General features: G+C 43.6%; 11 non-coding genes across 11 annotated transcripts; all 11 read right to left on the reverse strand.

The window, feature by feature from the left end:
• Nucleotides 1-3,338: 3,338 nt before the first annotated feature.
• Nucleotides 3,339-3,412, reverse strand: TRNAP-AGG (transfer RNA proline (anticodon AGG)). Its single transcript has one exon. It is a non-coding gene; the product is annotated as a tRNA-Pro (tRNA).
• Nucleotides 3,413-3,500: 88 nt separating this feature from the next.
• On the reverse strand, nt 3,501-3,572 carry TRNAP-UGG (transfer RNA proline (anticodon UGG)). The gene has a single exon. It is a non-coding gene; the product is annotated as a tRNA-Pro (tRNA).
• A 247-nt stretch (nt 3,573-3,819) lies between these two features.
• Nucleotides 3,820-3,891, reverse strand: TRNAP-CGG (transfer RNA proline (anticodon CGG)). The gene has a single exon. It is a non-coding gene; the product is annotated as a tRNA-Pro (tRNA).
• Nucleotides 3,892-4,140: 249 nt separating this feature from the next.
• Nucleotides 4,141-4,212, reverse strand: TRNAP-CGG (transfer RNA proline (anticodon CGG)). The gene has a single exon. It is a non-coding gene; the product is annotated as a tRNA-Pro (tRNA).
• A 1,049-nt stretch (nt 4,213-5,261) lies between these two features.
• On the reverse strand, nt 5,262-5,333 carry TRNAP-CGG (transfer RNA proline (anticodon CGG)). The gene has a single exon. It is a non-coding gene; the product is annotated as a tRNA-Pro (tRNA).
• Nucleotides 5,334-6,368: 1,035 nt separating this feature from the next.
• On the reverse strand, nt 6,369-6,440 carry TRNAP-CGG (transfer RNA proline (anticodon CGG)). Its single transcript has one exon. It is a non-coding gene; the product is annotated as a tRNA-Pro (tRNA).
• A 1,702-nt stretch (nt 6,441-8,142) lies between these two features.
• On the reverse strand, nt 8,143-8,228 carry TRNAP-CGG (transfer RNA proline (anticodon CGG)). The gene has a single exon. It is a non-coding gene; the product is annotated as a tRNA-Pro (tRNA).
• Nucleotides 8,229-10,744: 2,516 nt separating this feature from the next.
• Nucleotides 10,745-10,830, reverse strand: TRNAP-CGG (transfer RNA proline (anticodon CGG)). The gene has a single exon. It is a non-coding gene; the product is annotated as a tRNA-Pro (tRNA).
• A 3,812-nt stretch (nt 10,831-14,642) lies between these two features.
• On the reverse strand, nt 14,643-14,714 carry TRNAP-CGG (transfer RNA proline (anticodon CGG)). The gene has a single exon. It is a non-coding gene; the product is annotated as a tRNA-Pro (tRNA).
• An 88-nt stretch (nt 14,715-14,802) lies between these two features.
• On the reverse strand, nt 14,803-14,874 carry TRNAP-CGG (transfer RNA proline (anticodon CGG)). The gene has a single exon. It is a non-coding gene; the product is annotated as a tRNA-Pro (tRNA).
• Nucleotides 14,875-18,192: 3,318 nt separating this feature from the next.
• Nucleotides 18,193-18,264, reverse strand: TRNAP-CGG (transfer RNA proline (anticodon CGG)). The gene has a single exon. It is a non-coding gene; the product is annotated as a tRNA-Pro (tRNA).
• Nucleotides 18,265-20,401: the final 2,137 nt, after the last annotated feature.

Consider the following 20,401-nt stretch of genomic DNA (forward strand, 5'->3'; position numbering starts at 1 on the left):
TGCACAGTCTGCACTATTAATCCTTTAACAGGAAAATTCCGACATTTGATCGATTTCGGAAAAATATTACTTTTTCCCCACAGAGCCTAACATCAAACCTAAATTTCCCACGATGTGAGAAATTACCCACACATTGGCAACACTGCTTTAAAAAGTTGCAACATGCACCCTTTCGAGACATGTCCAGTGCAGAACATATTAGTGCTTAACCCGCTAATAGTACGACCACGGAGAATTGATGTAAACTGTAGTTGAAATATCATCATGTGCGACAAGCGGCACTGAATAGTCTCTAACCATTGTTTGAAACTAGAGAGAGAAATAGTTGAGTAGCATTAATCATGTCCTGAACTATGAGAATGAACAGTATGACTGTTGACTGAAGTACACTAGACATTACATCATTTTGCATAACCACGAGTAAAAATCCAACTGTCCCTACTTAATTTTCCGCCATTGTTTTCAACTGTTCCACTGCGAAGCATGACGGGAAGAAATGGGGGAACCTTTTAGAACTCAAAGTCATACACGTACTCTCTCAAAAGTAATTAATGTAATGATAAAATGTTTTGGGGGAATGGAATTGTGCCCGAAAACCCGAGATAAGTAAACTTTGGAAATTGATTACCTGTAAAATAAGTTATTTCAACGTAAAACGGTAATGGAACGTTGTTTTTTCTTAAGCATGCCTTTAAGTTTCAATTAAAAAGAAAAATTAATATCTGAACCTTAAGTCAAGTGATAACCTCAGTCTTATCGATACTTTTTTAAGTCTTGATTCTAATCAAGACATTTTTGACTAATATACATCTGTTATAATACATGAAGAACCAACCGCAATTTCATTAACGAGGTATTTATTTTCCGGTTCAGAAAGTATTGACTGAAAACGCGAATGAAAACCTTTCTAAGGATCTTTCAAGTTTGGTGCGAGAAAAATGAAGAGTGCATTTCCATTTTCATTTCAAAATTGTCACATTAGGCGTATCTACTTCAAGTTCTTTGGAACTGTAAACTTAACGAAACTAAAGTGCGAAAAGGTTCCGGGCGCTACACTAGACGGAGTACATTTGTATCTGACTGTATTCTGATAAACATGAAACACTTCTCAATCAAAGCCTCTAAACCAAGTATGGTTTGACAAAGACCCCTACTCACGCTCATATTCGGCTGTATTGTCAACCTAGAAAACATTTCAACCCAAGAAACTAGAGAGCTGCATGGAAACGGTAAATTTCCATTTATCGCGGTAACCATCGAAAACCCTGGGAATGGATGGTTTTTCGGATCGGGAATGGACGGAAAAACCAATACGGAATGAATGTGGTTAAATTGATACATATTTTAGTTGGAAATGGTTAATAAATGGATAGAATCTATTTTCTATGGAAGATCCTAAAATTGTAAAATAAATAAAAACGGTTTTGCCACTGAGTAATGGCAGATATCGGCCTTTGACAGTATTAGACGATATAAGGCCACTACTACTCATCTCACTTAGTTTGTTGAAGGCTAGTTACTAGCTATCTATGCTCACAGTACCGTCTTCACGGCTATTATATCTGTCAATCGGTCCATTGTAAGTTTTCGCGCCAAATTCTCGGAATAGATATTTTGGGAAGTGTCTCATGCTATTTGGCTACGGGCGAGCAAGAGTCCCTCAGTCCAGTCAGATTTTTCTACAGTTCAGCCCCCTTATTTTTCAAAAAATTCCCGATGAAGAACCCGTATTGCAGTGGTAGTTTTGGGCCAAACCAAGACGCTCAAAGGATATATTCTTTCGAACTCTTTGGTAGGGAAATGCTTTTCTGCTATTGTTCATTTCGTTAATGGTTGGAACTGCAATAACGTTTCTTAATTGGGAATGGGAATGGTTGGTATTTGGAAACCACGGATCGGCAACGGATGGGGAGGTTGATGAAAAATATGGGTGGAATTGGTAAACAAAATTGGTATGGAAATGGTTACGTTTGAAACTGAAATGCAGCTCTCTACAAGAAACTAAACCAAATACGCTAGGACATAGACACACGTATTTGATTGAATTCTGGGAAACTAAGAAACATTTTGACCAAAGCCACTAAACCCAGTACGCTTGGACAGGGACACCTAATCCCACTTGTATTTAATTCAAGTTTATAGCTGTCCCACGTAATGCAATGGGATTTTGGCCGAGGGGCTGTCCAAGAGTGGGAGACCTAAGTTTAGTTTAAAATTTGAGACTGAAAAAGAACTTAAAAGTCAACTTTAATCCTTTAAATAAAATTAAAGGGTTGGTCTAACTAACGTTCGAATGGAATAATGAACTGATTTTAACAAACAAAATTATTACTTTAAACCATAAGCGTGACTCATGAGAAAGTGAAATAGAACTATGAGCAAAAGAAACCCAAAAAGACTATTGATAAAACTTTTTATTTGAAGGGTTAGTATTTCAATATGAAACAAAACATTTTTAATTAAATTTTTGTACAGAGTTATGAAACATATCTACAGTTTACAAAACAAAATAGGGTTAATAATCAAAATCAGTTTAGTTATTTAGTAATTTCTTTAGTCAAAGTTAAGGTCAACAAAAATAATTTAACACTTACTACTCGGAAACAATATACTCATTTCGCAACACGTTTTATTTTATTACCGAATGCTTCACATAATATATCAAAATGATGCCAAACACTGATGCGGGTACGCGGAATCTCCAACATGATGGCAATGGATAATGAAACGAAAATGGATCGCAACTAAGTTATGAAACCATAAACGAGTAGCCAAAACGAAGGATTTAAAAACATGAAGATTTTAAACTGTCAATGAGGTCTGCAGATATTTTTTCAAAATATATCATATTGTTGATTTTTAATTTCTATTAGTTGAAAAATTTCTTATGAGTATTAAAAAGATGTGTAATAAGTTGCAATTTTTTTAATGGATTATAAAGTATATGACGAAATTATTTTCTTTCATCTATAAAAAACGCTACATACGAATGAACGGCGACATTTATTTGTTGATACGCCTTGTTCATATTTTGTTGGTTGTTATCAAGTCTAAAGTTACGATAAAAAAACTGATAAAGTATTTCGATTATCACTGTTTATAACAGTAAATTCAATAAATATATACTTCTTTTGTTTGTTTACAGATATTTGTATATGAACAAATTCATCGTCTACTTCAGTTACAATCCATTAATGCATATCGTATTATGTATAATGACATGATAGTCATCATTATTCAAATGGCTTATATTATAAAAACTGCGAGCCCTACTCAACTCGTAGTCCTACTTTTTAACTAATTACATTTAAATAGTCACCAAATAATTTCTGCAAATCTCGGGTTCGTCCGGGATTTGAACCCGGGACCACTCGCACCCTAAGCGAGTATCATACCCCTAGACCAACGGACGACATATGACACTGAAACATGCTCAACTCGTAGTCCTACAATTTAACTCGTTGCATTTAAATAGTCACCAAATTACTTCTGCAAAACTCGGGTCCGTCCGGGATTTGAACCCGAGACCACTCGCACCCAAAGCGAGTATCATACCCCTAGACCAACGGACCATGTATGAAATAAAACATTCTCAGCTCATAGGCCTACCCTGTAGTTAGTTGCATTTAAATAGTCACTAAATTACTTCTGCAAATCTCGGGTCCGTCCGGGATTTTAACCAGGGACCACTCGCACCATAAGCGAGTATCATACCCCTAGACCAACGGACGAAGTATGACACTGAAATATGCTCAACTCTTAGTACTACAATTTAACTAGTTGCATTTAAATAGTCACCAAATTACTTCTACAAAACTCGGGTCCGTCCGGGATATGAACCCGGGACCACTCACACCCGAAGCGAGTATCATACCCCTAGACCAACGGACCATGTATGACACTGAAACATGCTCCACTCGCAGTCCTACTATTAAAATAGTTACATTAAAATAGTCACCAAATTACTTCTGCAAAACTCAGGTCCGTCCGGTATTTGAACCCGGGACCACTCACAACCGAAGCGAGTATCATACCCCTAGACCAACGGACGAAGTATGACACTGAAACATGCTCAACTCGTAGGCCTACAATATAACTAGTTGCATTTAAATAGTCAGCAAATTTCTTCTGCAAAAACTCGGGTCCGTCCGGGATTTGAACCCGGGACCACTCACACCCGAAGCGAGTATCATACCCCTAGACCAACGGACCATATGTGACACTGAAACATGCTACACTCGTAGGTCTACAATATAACTAGTTGCATTTAAATAGTCACCAAATTACTTCTGCAAAACTCGTTTCCGTCCGGGATTTGAACCCGGGACCCCTCACACCCTAAGCGAGTATCACACCCCTAGACCCACGGACGAAATACGACACTGAAACATGCTCAACTCGTAGGCCTACAATATAACTAGTTACATTTAAATAGTCAGCAAATTACTTCTGCAAAAACTCGTGTCCGTCCGGGATTTGAACCCGGGACCTCTCGCACCCTAAGCGAGTATCACACCCCTAGACCAACGGACGAAATAAGACACTGAAACATGCTCAACTCGTAGTCCTTCTATTTAACTAGTTGCATTTAAATAGTCACCAAATTACTTCTGCAAATCTCGGGTTCGTCCGGGATTTGAACCCGGGACCATTCACACCCGAAGCGAGTAGCATACCCCAAAACTAACGGATCATGTATGACAGCGAGACATGCTCAACTCGTAGGGCTACAATTTAATTAGTTGCATTTAAATAGTCTCAAATTACTTCTGCAAAAACTCGTGTCCTTCCGGGATTTGAACCCGGGACCTCTCGCACCCTAAGCGAGTATCACACCCCTAGACCAACGGACGAAGTATGACACTGAAATATGCTCAACTCTTAGTACTACAATTTAACTAGTTGCATTTAAATAGTCACCAAATTACTTCTGCAAAACTCGGTTCCGTCCGGGATTTGAACCCGGGACCACTCGCACCCAAAGCGAGTATCATACCCCTAGACCAACCGACCATGTATGAAATAAAACATGCTCAACTCATAGGCCTACCCTGTAGTTAGTTGCATTTAAATAGTCACTAAATTACTTCTGCAAAAACTCGGGTCCGTCCGGGATTTTAACCCGGGACCACTCGCACCCGAAGCGAGTAACATACCCCAAAACCAACGGATCATGTATGACAGCGAGACATGCTCAACTCGTAGGCCTACAATTTAATTAGCTGCATTTAAGAAGTCACCAAAGTACTTCTACAAAACTCGGGTCCGTCCGGGATATGAACCCGGGACCACTCACACCCGAAGCGAGTATCATACCCCTAGACCAACGGACCATGTATGACACTGAAACATGCTCAACTCGTAGTCCTACTATTAAAATAGTCACCAAGTTACTTCTGCAAAACTCAGGTCCGTCCGGTATTTGAACCCGGGACCACTCACAACCGAAGCGAGTATCATACCCCTAGACCAACGGACGAAGTATGACACTGAAACATGCTCAACTCGTAGGCCTACAATATAACTAGTTGTATTTAAATAGTCAGAAAATTACTTCTGCAAAAACTCGTTTCCGTCCGGGATTTGAACCCGGGACCCCTCACACCCTAAGCGAGTATCACACCCCTAGACCCACGGACGAAATACGACACTGAAACATGCTCAACTCGTAGGCCTACAATATAACTAGTTGCATTTAAATAGTCAGCAAATTACTTCTGCAAAAACTCGTGTCCGTCCGGGATTTGAGCCCGGGACCTCTCGCACCCTAAGCGAGTATCACACCCCTAGACCAACGGACGAAATAAGACACTGAAACATGCTCAACTCGTAGTCCTACTATTTAACTAGTTACATTTAAATAGTCACCAAATTACTTCTGCAAAACTCGGGTCCGTCCGGGATTTGAACCCGGGACCACTCACACCCGAAGCGAGTAACATATCCCAAAACCAACGGATCATGTATGACACTGAAACATGCTACACTCGTAGGGCTACAATTTAACTCGTTGCATTTAAATAGTCACCAAATTACTTCTGCAAAACTCGGGTCCGTCCGCGATTTGAACCAGGGACCACTCACACCCGAAGCGAGTATCATACCCCTAAACCAACGGACGAAATATGACACTGAAACATGCTCAACTCGTAGTCCTACTATTTAACAACTACATTTAAATAGTCACCAAATTGCTTCTGCAAAACTCGGGTCCGTCCGGGATTTGAACACGGGACCACTCACAACCGAAGCGAGTAACATACCCAAAAACCAACGGATCATGTATGACAGCGAGACATGCTCAACTCGTAGGCCTACAATTTAATTAGTTGCATTTAAGTAGTCACCAAATTACTTCTGCAAAACTCGGGTCCGTCCGGAATTTGAACCCGGGACCACTCACACCCGAAGCGAGTATCATACCCCTAGACCAACGGACCATGTATGACACTGAAACATGCTACACTCGTAGGCCTACAGTATAACTAGTTGCATTTAAATAGTCACCAAATTACTTCTGCAAAACTCGGGTCCGTCCGGGATTTGAACACGGGACCACTCACACCCGAAGCGGGTATCATATTCCTAGGCCAACGGACCATGTATGACACTGAAACATGCTACACTCGTAGGCCTACAATTTAACTCGTTGCACTTAAATAGTCAACAAATTACTTCTGCAAAACTCGGGTCCGTCCGCGATTTGAACCAGGGACCACTCACACCCGAAGCGAGTATCATACCCCTAAACCAACGGAAGAAATATGACACTGAAACATGCTCAACTCGTAGTCCTACTATTTAACTAGTTACATTTAAATAGTCACCAAATTGCTTCTGCAAAACTCGGGTCCGTCCGGGATTTGAACACGGGACCACTCACACCCGAAGCGAGTATCATACCGCGAGTATCATACCCCTAGACCAACGGACCATGTATGACACTGAAACATGCTACACTCGTAGGCCTACAGTATAACTAGTTGCATTTAAATAGTCACCAAATTACTTCTGCAATACTCGGGTCCGTCCGGGATTTGAACCCGGGACTATTCACACCCGAAGCGAGTATCATACCCCTAAACCAACGGACGAAATATGACACTGAAACATGCTCAACTCTAAGTCCTACTATTTAACTAGTTACATATAAATAGTCACCAAATTACTTCTGCAAAACTCAAGTCCGTCCTGGATTTGAACCCGGGACCACTCACACCCGAAGCGAGTATCATACCCCAAAACTAACGGATCATGTATGACACTGAAACATGCTACACTCGTAGGGCTACAATTTAACTCGTTGCATTTAAATAGTCACCAAATTACTTCTGCAAAACTCGGGTCCGTCCGGGATTTGAACCCGGGACTACTCACACCCGAAGCGAGTATCATACCCCTAAACCAACGGACAAAATATGACACTGAAACATGCTCAACTCGTAGTCCTACTATTTAACTAGTTACATTTAAATAGTCACCAAATTACTTCTGCAAAACTTGGGTCCGTCCGGGATTTGAACCCGGGACCACTCACACCCGAAGCGAGTAACATACCCCAAAACTAACGGATCATGTATGACAGCGAGACATGCTCAACTCGTAGGCCTACAATTTAATTAGTTGCATTTAAGTAGTCACCAAATTACTTCTGCAAAAACTCGTGTCCGTCTGGGATTTGAACCCGGGACCCCTCGCACCCTAAGCGAGTATCATACCCCTAGACCAACGGACCATGTATGACACTGAAACATTCTACACTCGTAGGCCTACAATTAAACTCGTTGCATTTAAATTGTCACCAAATTACTTCTGCAAAACTCGGGTCCGTCCGGGATTTGAACCCGGGAACACTCACACCCGAAGCGAGTATCATACCCCTAAACCAACGGACGAAATATGACACTGAAACATGCTCAACTCGTAGTCCTACTATTTAACTCGTTGAATTTAAATAGTCACCAAATTACTTCTGCAAAACTCGGGTCCGTCCGCGATTTGAACCAGGGACCACTCACACCCGAAGCGAGTATCATACCCCTAAACCAACGGACGAAATATGACACTGAAACATGCTCAACTCGTAGTCCTACTATTTAACAACTACATTTAAATAGTCACCAAATTGCTTCTGCAAAACTCGGGTCCGTCCGGGATTTGAACCCGGGACCACTCACACCCGAAGCGAGTATCATACCGCGAGTATCATACCCCTAGACCAACGGACCATGTATGACACTGAAACATGCTACACTCGTAGGCCTACAGTATAACTAGTTGCATTTAAATAGTCACCAAATTACTTCTGCAAAACTCGGGTCCGTCCGGGATTTGAACCCGGGACTACTCACACCCGAAGCGAGTAACATACCCCAAAACTAACGGATCATGTATGACAGCGAGACATGCTCAACTCGTAGGCCTACAATTTAATTAGTTGCATTTAAGTAGTCACCAAATTACTTCTGCAAAAACTCTTGTCCGTCTCGGATTTGAACCCGGGACCCCTCGCACCCTAAGCGAGTATCATACCCCTAGACCAACGGCCCATGTATGACACTGAAACATTCTACACTCGTAGGCCTACAATTTAACTCGTTGCATTTAAATAGTCACCAAATTACTTCTGCAAAACTCGGGTCCGTCCGGGATTTGAACCCGGGACCACTCACACCCGAAGCGAGTAACATACCCCAAAACCAACGGATCATGTATGACAGCGAGACATGCTCAACTCGTAGGCCTACAATTTAATTAGTTGCATTTAAGTAGTCACCAAATTACTTCTGCAAAACTCGGGTCCGTCCGGAATTTGAACCCGGGACCACTCACACCCGAAGCGAGTATCATACCCCTAGGCCAACGGACCATGTATGACACTGAAACATGCTACACTCGTAGGCCTACAATTTAACTCGTTGCATTTAAATAGTCAACAAATTACTTCTGCAAAACTCGGGTCCGTCCGCGATTTGAACCAGGGACCACTCACACCCGAAGCGAGTATCAAACCCCTAAACCAACGGACGGAATATGACACTGAAACATGCTCAACTCGTAGTCCTACTATTTAACTAGTTACATTTAAATAGTCACCAAATTGCTTCTGCAAAACTCGGGTCCGTCCGGGATTTGAACACGGGACCACTCACACCCGAAGCGAGTAACATACCCCAAAACCAACGGATCATGTATGACAGCGAGACATGCTCAACTCGTAGGCCTACAATTTAATTAGTTGCATTTAAGTAGTCACCAAATTACTTCTGCAAAACTCGGGTCCGTCCGGAATTTTAACCCGGGACCACTCACACCCGAAGCGAGTATCATACCGCGAGTATCATACCCCTAGACCAACGGACCATGTATGACACTGAAACATGCTACACTCGTAGGCCTACAGTATAACTAGTTGCATTTAAATAGTCACCAAATTACTTCTGCAAAACTCCGGTCCGTCCGGGATTTGAACCCGGGACTACTCACACCCGAAGCGAGTATCATACCCCTAAACCAACGGACGAAATATGACACTGAAACATGCTCAACTCGTAGTCCTACTATTTAACTAGTTACATTTAAATAGTCACCAAATTACTTCTGCAAAACTCAAGTCCGTCCTGGATTTGAACCCGGGACCACTCACACCCGAAGCGAGTATCATACCCCAAAACTAACGGATCATGTATGACACTGAAACATGCTACACTCGTAGGGCTACAATTTAACTCGTTGCATTTAAATAGTCACCAAATTACTTCTGCAAAACTCGCGTCCGTCCAGGATTTGAACCCGGGACTACTCACACCCGAAGCGAGTATCATACCCCTAAACCAACGGACGAAATATGACACTGAAACATGCTCAACTCGTAGTCCTTCTATTTAACTAGTTACATTTAAATAGTCACCAAATTGCTTCTGCAAAACTCGGGTCCGTCCGGGATTTGAACACGGGACCACTCACACCCGAAGCGAGTAACATACCCCAAAACCAACGGATCATGTATGACAGCGAGACATGCTCAACTCGTAGGCCTACAATTTAATTAGTTGCATTTAAGTAGTCACCAAATTACTTCTGCAAAACTCGGGTCCGTCCGGAATTTTAACCCGGGACCACTCACACCCGAAGCGAGTATCATACCGCGAGTATCATACCCCTAGACCAACGGACCATGTATGACACTGAAACATGCTACACTCGTAGGCCTACAGTATAACTAGTTGCATTTAAATAGTCACCAAATTACTTCTGCAAAACTCGGGTCCGTCCGGGATTTGAACCCGGGACTACTCACACCCGAAGCGAGTATCATACCCCTAAACCAACGGACGAAATATGACACTGAAACATGCTCAACTCGTAGTCCTACTATTTAACTAGTTACATTTAAATAGTCACCAAATTACTTCTGCAAAACTCAAGTCCGTCCTGGATTTGAACCCGGGACCACTCACACCCGAAGCGAGTATCATACCCCAAAACTAACGGATCATGTATGACACTGAAACATGCTACACTCGTAGGGCTACAATTTAACTCGTTGCATTTAAATAGTCACCAAATTACTTCTGCAAAACTCGGGTCCGTCCGCGATTTGAACCAGGGACCACTCACACCCGAAGCGAGTATCATACCCCTAAACCAACGGACGAAATATGACACTGAAACATGCTCAACTCGTAGTCCTACTATTTAACAACTACATTTAAATAGTCACCAAATTGCTTCTGCAAAACTCGGGTCCGTCCGGGATTTGAACCCGGGACCACTCACACCCGAAGCGAGTATCATACCGCGAGTATCATACCCCTAGACCAACGGACCATGTATGACACTGAAACATGCTACACTCGTAGGCCTACAGTATAACTAGTTGCATTTAAATAGTCACCAAATTACTTCTGCAAAACTCGGGTCCGTCCGGGATTTGAACCCGGGACTACTCACACCCGAAGCGAGTAACATACCCCAAAACTAACGGATCATGTATGACAGCGAGACATGCTCAACTCGTAGGCCTACAATTTAATTAGTTGCATTTAAGTAGTCACCAAATTACTTCTGCAAAAACTCTTGTCCGTCTCGGATTTGAACCCGGGACCCCTCGCACCCTAAGCGAGTATCATACCCCTAGACCAACGGCCCATGTATGACACTGAAACATTCTACACTCGTAGGCCTACAATTTAACTCGTTGCATTTAAATAGTCACCAAATTACTTCTGCAAAACTCGGGTCCGTCCGGGATTTGAACCCGGGACCACTCACACCCGAAGCGAGTAACATACCCCAAAACCAACGGATCATGTATGACAGCGAGACATGCTCAACTCGTAGGCCTACAATTTAATTAGTTGCATTTAAGTAGTCACCAAATTACTTCTGCAAAACTCGGGTCCGTCCGGAATTTGAACCCGGGACCACTCACACCCGAAGCGAGTATCATACCCCTAGGCCAACGGACCATGTATGACACTGAAACATGCTACACTCGTAGGCCTACAATTTAACTCGTTGCATTTAAATAGTCAACAAATTACTTCTGCAAAACTCGGGTCCGTCCGCGATTTGAACCAGGGACCACTCACACCCGAAGCGAGTATCAAACCCCTAAACCAACGGACGGAATATGACACTGAAACATGCTCAACTCGTAGTCCTACTATTTAACTAGTTACATTTAAATAGTCACCAAATTGCTTCTGCAAAACTCGGGTCCGTCCGGGATTTGAACACGGGACCACTCACACCCGAAGCGAGTAACATACCCCAAAACCAACGGATCATGTATGACAGCGAGACATGCTCAACTCGTAGGCCTACAATTTAATTAGTTGCATTTAAGTAGTCACCAAATTACTTCTGCAAAACTCGGGTCCGTCCGGAATTTTAACCCGGGACCACTCACACCCGAAGCGAGTATCATACCGCGAGTATCATACCCCTAGACCAACGGACCATGTATGACACTGAAACATGCTACACTCGTAGGCCTACAGTATAACTAGTTGCATTTAAATAGTCACCAAATTACTTCTGCAAAACTCCGGTCCGTCCGGGATTTGAACCCGGGACTACTCACACCCGAAGCGAGTATCATACCCCTAAACCAACGGACGAAATATGACACTGAAACATGCTCAACTCGTAGTCCTACTATTTAACTAGTTACATTTAAATAGTCACCAAATTACTTCTGCAAAACTCAAGTCCGTCCTGGATTTGAACCCGGGACCACTCACACCCGAAGCGAGTATCATACCCCAAAACTAACGGATCATGTATGACACTGAAACATGCTACACTCGTAGGGCTACAATTTAACTCGTTGCATTTAAATAGTCACCAAATTACTTCTGCAAAACTCGCGTCCGTCCGGGATTTGAACCCGGGACTACTCACACCCGAAGCGAGTATCATACCCCTAAACCAACGGACGAAATATGACACTGAAACATGCTCAACTCGTAGTCCTACTATTTAACTAGTTACATTTAAATAGTCACCAAATTGCTTCTGCAAAACTCGGGTCCGTCCGGGATTTGAACACGGGACCACTCACACCCGAAGCGAGTAACATACCCCAAAACCAACGGATCATGTATGACAGCGAGACATGCTCAACTCGTAGGCCTACAATTTAATTAGTTGCATTTAAGTAGTCACCAAATTACTTCTGCAAAACTCGGGTCCGTCCGGAATTTTAACCCGGGACCACTCACACCCGAAGCGAGTATCATACCGCGAGTATCATACCCCTAGACCAACGGACCATGTATGACACTGAAACATGCTACACTCGTAGGCCTACAGTATAACTAGTTGCATTTAAATAGTCACCAAATTACTTCTGCAAAACTCGGGTCCGTCCGGGATTTGAACCCGGGACTACTCACACCCGAAGCGAGTATCATACCCCTAAACCAACGGACGAAATATGACACTGAAACATGCTCAACTCGTAGTCCTACTATTTAACTAGTTACATTTAAATAGTCACCAAATTACTTCTGCAAAACTCAAGTCCGTCCTGGATTTGAACCCGGGACCACTCACACCCGAAGCGAGTATCATACCCCAAAACTAACGGATCATGTATGACACTGAAACATGCTACACTCGTAGGGCTACAATTTAACTCGTTGCATTTAAATAGTCACCAAATTACTTCTGCAAAACTCGCGTCCGTCCGGGATTTGAACCCGGGACTACTCACACCCGAAGCGAGTATCATACCCCTAAACCAACGGACGAAATATGACACTGAAACATGCTCAACTCGTAGTCCTACTATTTAACTAGTTACATTTAAATAGTCACCAAATTACTTCTGCAAAACTTGGGTCCGTCCGGGATTTGAACCCGGGACCACTCACACCCGAAGCGAGTAACATACCCCAAAACTAACGGATCATGTATGACAGCGAGACATGCTCAACTCGTAGTCCTACAATTTAATTAGTTGCATTTAAGTAGTCACCAAATTACTTCTGCAAAAACTCGTGTCCGTCTGGGATTTGAACCCGGGACCCCTCGCACCCTAAGCGAGTATCATACCCCTAGACCAACGGACCATGTATGACACTGAAACATTCTACACTCGTAGGCCTACAATTTAACTCGTTGCATTTAAATAGTCACCAAATTACTTCTGCAAAACTCGGGTCCGTCCGGGATTTGAACCCGGGACCACTCACACCCGAAGCGAGTAACATACCCCAAAACCAACGGATCATGTATGACAGCGAGACATGCTCAACTCGTAGGGCTACAATTTAACTCGTTGCATTTAAATAGTCACCAAATTACTTCTGCAAAACTCGGGTCCGTCCGGAATTTGAACCCGGGACCACTCACACCCGAAGCGAGTATCATACCCCTAGGCCAACGGACCATGTATGACACTGAAACATGCTACACTCGTAGGCCTACAATTTAACTCGTTGCATTTAAATAGTCACCAAATTACTTCTGCAAAACTCGGGTCCGTCCGCGATTTGAACCAGGGACCACTCACACCCGAAGCGAGTATCATACCCCTAAACCAACGGACGAAATATGACACTGAAACATGCTCAACTCGTAGTCCTACTATTTAACTAGTTACATTTAAATAGTCACCAAATTGCTTCTGCAAAACTCGGGTCCGTCCGGGATTTGAACACGGGACCACTCACACCCGAAGCGAGTAACATACCCCAAAACCAACGGATCATGTATGACAGCGAGACATGCTCAACTCGTAGGCCTACAATTTAATTAGTTGCATTTAAGTAGTCACCAAATTACTTCTGTAAAACTCGGGTCCGTCCGGAATTTTAACCCGGGACCACTCACACCCGAAGCGAGTATCATACCGCGAGTATCATACCACTAGACCAACGGACCATGTATGACACTGAAACGTGCTACAATCGTAGGCCTACAGTATAACTAGTTGCATTTAAATAGTCACCAAATTACTTCTGCAAAACTCGGGTCCGTCCGGGATTTGAACCCGGGACTACTCACACCCGAAGCGAGTATCATACCCCTAAACCAACGGACGAAATATGACACTGAAACATGCTCAACTCGTAGTCCTACTATTTAACTAGTTACATTTAAATAGTCACCAAATTACTTCTGCAAAACTCGGGTCCGTCCGGGATTTGAACCCGGGACCACTCACACCCGAAGCGAGTATCATACCCCTAGACCAACGGACCATGTATGACACTGAAACATGCTACACTCGTAGGCCTACAATATAACTAGTTGCATTTAAGTAGTCACCAAATTACTTCTGCAAAACTCGGGTCCGTCCGGAATTTGAACCCGGGACCACTCACACCCGAAGCGAGTATCATACCCCTAGACCAACGGACCATGTATGACACTGAAACATGCTACACTCGTAGGCCTACAGTATAACTAGTTGCATTTAAATAGTCACCAAATTACTTCTGCAAAACTCGGGTCCGTCCGGGATTTGAACCCGGGACTACTCACACCCGAAGCGAGTATCATACCCCTAAACCAACGGACGAAATATGACACTGAAACATGCTCAACTCGTAGTCCTACTATTTAACTAGTTACATTTAAATAGTCACCAAATTACTTCTGCAAAACTCAAGTCCGTCCTGGATTTGAACCCGGGACCACTCACACCCGAAGCGAGTATCATACCCCAAAACTAACGGATCATGTATGACACTGAAACATGCTACACTCGTAGGGCTACAATTTAACTCGTTGCATTTAAATAGTCACCAAATTACTTCTGCAAAACTCGCGTCCGTCCGGGATTTGAACCCGGGACTACTCACACCCGAAGCGAGTATCATACCCCTAAACCAACGGACGAAATATGACACTGAAACATGCTCAACTCGTAGTCCTACTATTTAACTAGTTACATTTAAATAGTCACCAAATTACTTCTGCAAAACTTGGGTCCGTCCGGGATTTGAACCCGGGACCACTCACACCCGAAGCGAGTAACATACCCCAAAACTAACGGATCATGTATGACAGCGAGACATGCTCAACTCGTAGTCCTACAATTTAATTAGTTGCATTTAAGTAGTCACCAAATTACTTCTGCAAAAACTCGTGTCCGTCTGGGATTTGAACCCGGGACCCCTCGCACCCTAAGCGAGTATCATACCCCTAGACCAACGGACCATGTATGACACTGAAACATTCTACACTCGTAGGCCTACAATTTAACTCGTTGCATTTAAATAGTCACCAAATTACTTCTGCAAAACTCGGGTCCGTCCGGGATTTGAACCCGGGACCACTCACACCCGAAGCGAGTAACATACCCCAAAACCAACGGATCATGTATGACAGCGAGACATGCTCAACTCGTAGGGCTACAATTTAACTCGTTGCATTTAAATAGTCACCAAATTACTTCTGCAAAACTCGGGTCCGTCCGGAATTTGAACCCGGGACCACTCACACCCGAAGCGAGTATCATACCCCTAGGCCAACGGACCATGTATGACACTGAAACATGCTACACTCGTAGGCCTACAATTTAACTCGTTGCATTTAAATAGTCACCAAATTACTTCTGCAAAACTCGGGTCCGTCCGCGATTTGAACCAGGGACCACTCACACCCGAAGCGAGTATCATACCCCTAAACCAACGGACGAAATATGACACTGAAACATGCTCAACTCGTAGTCCTACTATTTAACTAGTTACATTTAAATAGTCACCAAATTGCTTCTGCAAAACTCGGGTCCGTCCGGGATTTGAACACGGGACCACTCACACCCGAAGCGAGTAACATACCCCAAAACCAACGGATCATGTATGACAGCGAGACATGCTCAACTCGTAGGCCTACAATTTAATTAGTTGCATTTAAGTAGTCACCAAATTACTTCTGTAAAACTCGGGTCCGTCCGGAATTTTAACCCGGGACCACTCACACCCGAAGCGAGTATCATACCGCGAGTATCATACCACTAGACCAACGGACCATGTATGACACTGAAATGTGCTACAATCGTAGGCCTACAGTATAACTAGTTGCATTTAAATAGTCACCAAATTACTTCTGCAAAACTCGGGTCCGTCCGGGATTTGAACCCGGGACTACTCACACCCGAAGCGAGTATCATACCCCAAAACTAACGGATCATGTATGACACTGAAACATGCTACACTCGTAGGGCTACAATTTAACTCGTTGCATTTAAATAGTCACCAAATTACTTCTGCAAAACTCGCGTCCGTCCGGGATTTGAACCCGGGACTACTCACACCCGAAGCGAGTATCATACCCCTAAACCAACGGACGAAATATGACACTGAAACATGCTCAACTCGTAGTCCTACTATTTAACTAGTTACATTTAAATAGTCACCAAATTACTTCTGCAAAACTTGGGTCCGTCCGGGATTTGAACCCGGGACCACTCACACCCGAAGCGAGTAACATACCCCAAAACTAACGGATCATGTATGACAGCGAGACATGCTCAACTCGTAGTCCTACAATTTAATTAGTTGCATTTAAGTAGTCACCAAATTACTTCTGCAAAAACTCGTGTCCGTCTGGGATTTGAACCCGGGACCCCTCGCACCCTAAGCGAGTATCATACCCCTAGACCAACGGACCATGTATGACACTGAAACATTCTACACTCGTAGGCCTACAATTTAACTCGTTGCATTTAAATAGTCACCAAATTACTTCTGCAAAACTCGGGTCCGTCCGGGATTTGAACCCGGGACCACTCACACCCGAAGCGAGTAACATACCCCAAAACCAACGGATCATGTATGACAGCGAGACATGCTCAACTCGTAGGGCTACAATTTAACTCGTTGCATTTAAATAGTCACCAAATTACTTCTGCAAAACTCGGGTCCGTCCGGAATTTGAACCCGGGACCACTCACACCCGAAGCGAGTATCATACCCCTAGGCCAACGGACCATGTATGACACTGAAACATGCTACACTCGTAGGCCTACAATTTAACTCGTTGCATTTAAATAGTCACCAAATTACTTCTGCAAAACTCGGGTCCGTCCGCGATTTGAACCAGGGACCACTCACACCCGAAGCGAGTATCATACCCCTAAACCAACGGACGAAATATGACACTGAAACATGCTCAACTCGTAGTCCTACTATTTAACTAGTTACATTTAAATAGTCACCAAATTGCTTCTGCAAAACTCGGGTCCGTCCGGGATTTGAACACGGGACCACTCACACCCGAAGCGAGTAACATACCCCAAAACCAACGGATCATGTATGACAGCGAGACATGCTCAACTCGTAGGCCTACAATTTAATTAGTTGCATTTAAGTAGTCACCAAATTACTTCTGTAAAACTCGGGTCCGTCCGGAATTTTAACCCGGGACCACTCACACCCGAAGCGAGTATCATACCGCGAGTATCATACCACTAGACCAACGGACCATGTATGACACTGAAACGTGCTACAATCGTAGGCCTACAGTATAACTAGTTGCATTTAAATAGTCACCAAATTACTTCTGCAAAACTCGGGTCCGTCCGGGATTTGAACCCGGGACTACTCACACCCGAAGCGAGTATCATACCCCTAAACCAACGGACGAAATATGACACTGAAACATGCTCAACTCGTAGTCCTACTATTTAACTAGTTACATTTAAATAGTCACCAAATTACTTCTGCAAAACTCGGGTCCGTCCGGGATTTGAACCCGGGACCACTCACACCCGAAGCGAGTATCATACCCCTAGACCAACGGACCATGTATGACACTGAAACATGCTACACTCGTAGGCCTACAATATAACTAGTTGCATTTAAGTAGTCACCAAATTACTTCTGCAAAACTCGGGTCCGTCCGGAATTTGAACCCGGGACCACTCACACCCGAAGCGAGTATCATACCCCTAGGCCAACGGACCATGTATGACACTGAAACATGCTACACTCGTAGGCCTACAATTTAACTCGTTGCATTTAAATAGTCAACAAATTACTTCTGCAAAACTCGGGTCCGTCCGCGATTTGAACCAGGGACCATTCACACCCGAAGCGAGTATCATACCCCTAAACCAACGGACGAAATATGACACTGAAACATGCTCAACTCGTAGTCCTACTATTTAACTAGTTACATTTAAATAGTCACCAAATTGCTTCTGCAAAACTCAAGTCCGTCCTGGATTTGAACCCGGGACCACTCACACCCGAAGCGAGTATCATACCCCAAAACTAACGGATCATGTATGACACTGAAACAAGCTCAACTCGTAGGCCTACAATTTAATTAGTTGCATTTAAGTAGTCACCAAATTACTTCTGCAAAACTCGGGTCCGTCCGGAATTTTAACCCGGGACCACTCACACCCGAAGCGAGTATCATACCACGAGTATCATACCCCTAGACCAACGGACCATGTATGACACTGAAACATGCTACAATCGTAGGCCTACAGTATAACTAGTTGCATTTAAATAGTCACCAAATTACTTCTGCAAAACTCGGGTCCGTCCGGGATTTGAACCCGGGACTACTCACACCCGAAGCGAGTATCATACCCCTAAACCAACGGACGAAATATGACACTGAAACATGCTCAACTCGTAGTCCTACTATTTAACTAGTTACATTTAAATAGTCACCAAATTACTTCTGCAAAACTCAAGTCCGTCCTGAATTTGAACCCGGGACCACTCACACCCGAAGCGAGTATCATACCCCAAAACTAACGGATCATGTATGACACTGAAACATGCTACACTCGTAGGGCTACAATTTAACTCGTTGCATTTAAATAGTCACCAAATTACTTCTGCAAAACTCGGGTCCGTCCGGGATTTGAACCCGGGACTACTCACACCCGAAGCGAGTATCATACCCCTAAACCAACGGACGAAATATGACACTGAAACATGCTCAACTCGTAGTCCTACTATTTAACTAGTTACATTTAAATAGTCACCAAATTACCTCTGCAAAACTTGGGTCCGTCCGGGATTTGAACCCGGGACCACTCACACCCGAAGCGAGTAACATACCCCAAAACTAACGGATCATGTATGACAGCGAGACATGCTCAACTCGTAGGCCTACAATTTAATTAGTTGCATTTAAGTAGTCACCAAATTACTTCTGCAAAAACTCGTGTCCGTCTGGGATTTGAACCCGGGACCCCTCGCACCCTAAGCGAGTATCATACCCCTAGACCAACGGACCATGTATGACACTGAAACATTCTACACTCGTAGGCCTACAATTTAACTCGTTGCATTTAAATAGTCACCAAATTACTTCTGCAAAACTCGGGTCCGTCCGGGATTTGAACCCGGGACCACTCACACCCGAAGCGAGTAACATACCCCAAAACCAACGGATCATGTATGACAGCGAGACATGCTCAACTCGTAGGCCTACAATTTAATTAGTTGCATTGAAGTAGTCACCAAATTACTTCTGCAAAACTCGGGTCCGTCCGGAATTTGAACCCGGGACCACTCACACCCGAAGCGAGTATCATACCACGAGTATCATACCCCTAGACCAGCGGACCATGTATGACACTGAAACATGCTACACTCGTAGGCCTACAATATAACTAGTTGCATTTAAATTGTCACCAAATTACTTCTGCAAAACTCGGGTCCGTCCGGGATTTGAACCCGGGACTACTCACACCCGATGGGAGTAACATACCCCAAAACCAACGGATCATGTATGACAGCGAGACATGCTCAACTCGTAGGCCTATAATTTAATTAGTTGCATTTAAGTAGTCATCAAATTACTTCCGCAAAACTCGGGTCCGTCCGGAATTTGAACCCGGGACCACTCACCTTCGAAGCGAGTATCATGCCGCGAGTATCATACCCCTAGACCAACGGACCATGTATGACACTGA

The sequence above is a fragment of the Phalangium opilio genome, unplaced genomic scaffold, assembly GCF_054372755.1.
Source record: "Phalangium opilio isolate 3A_F unplaced genomic scaffold, DU_Popi_V2 ptg000487l_1, whole genome shotgun sequence".
Taxonomy (NCBI): domain Eukaryota; kingdom Metazoa; phylum Arthropoda; class Arachnida; order Opiliones; family Phalangiidae; genus Phalangium; species Phalangium opilio.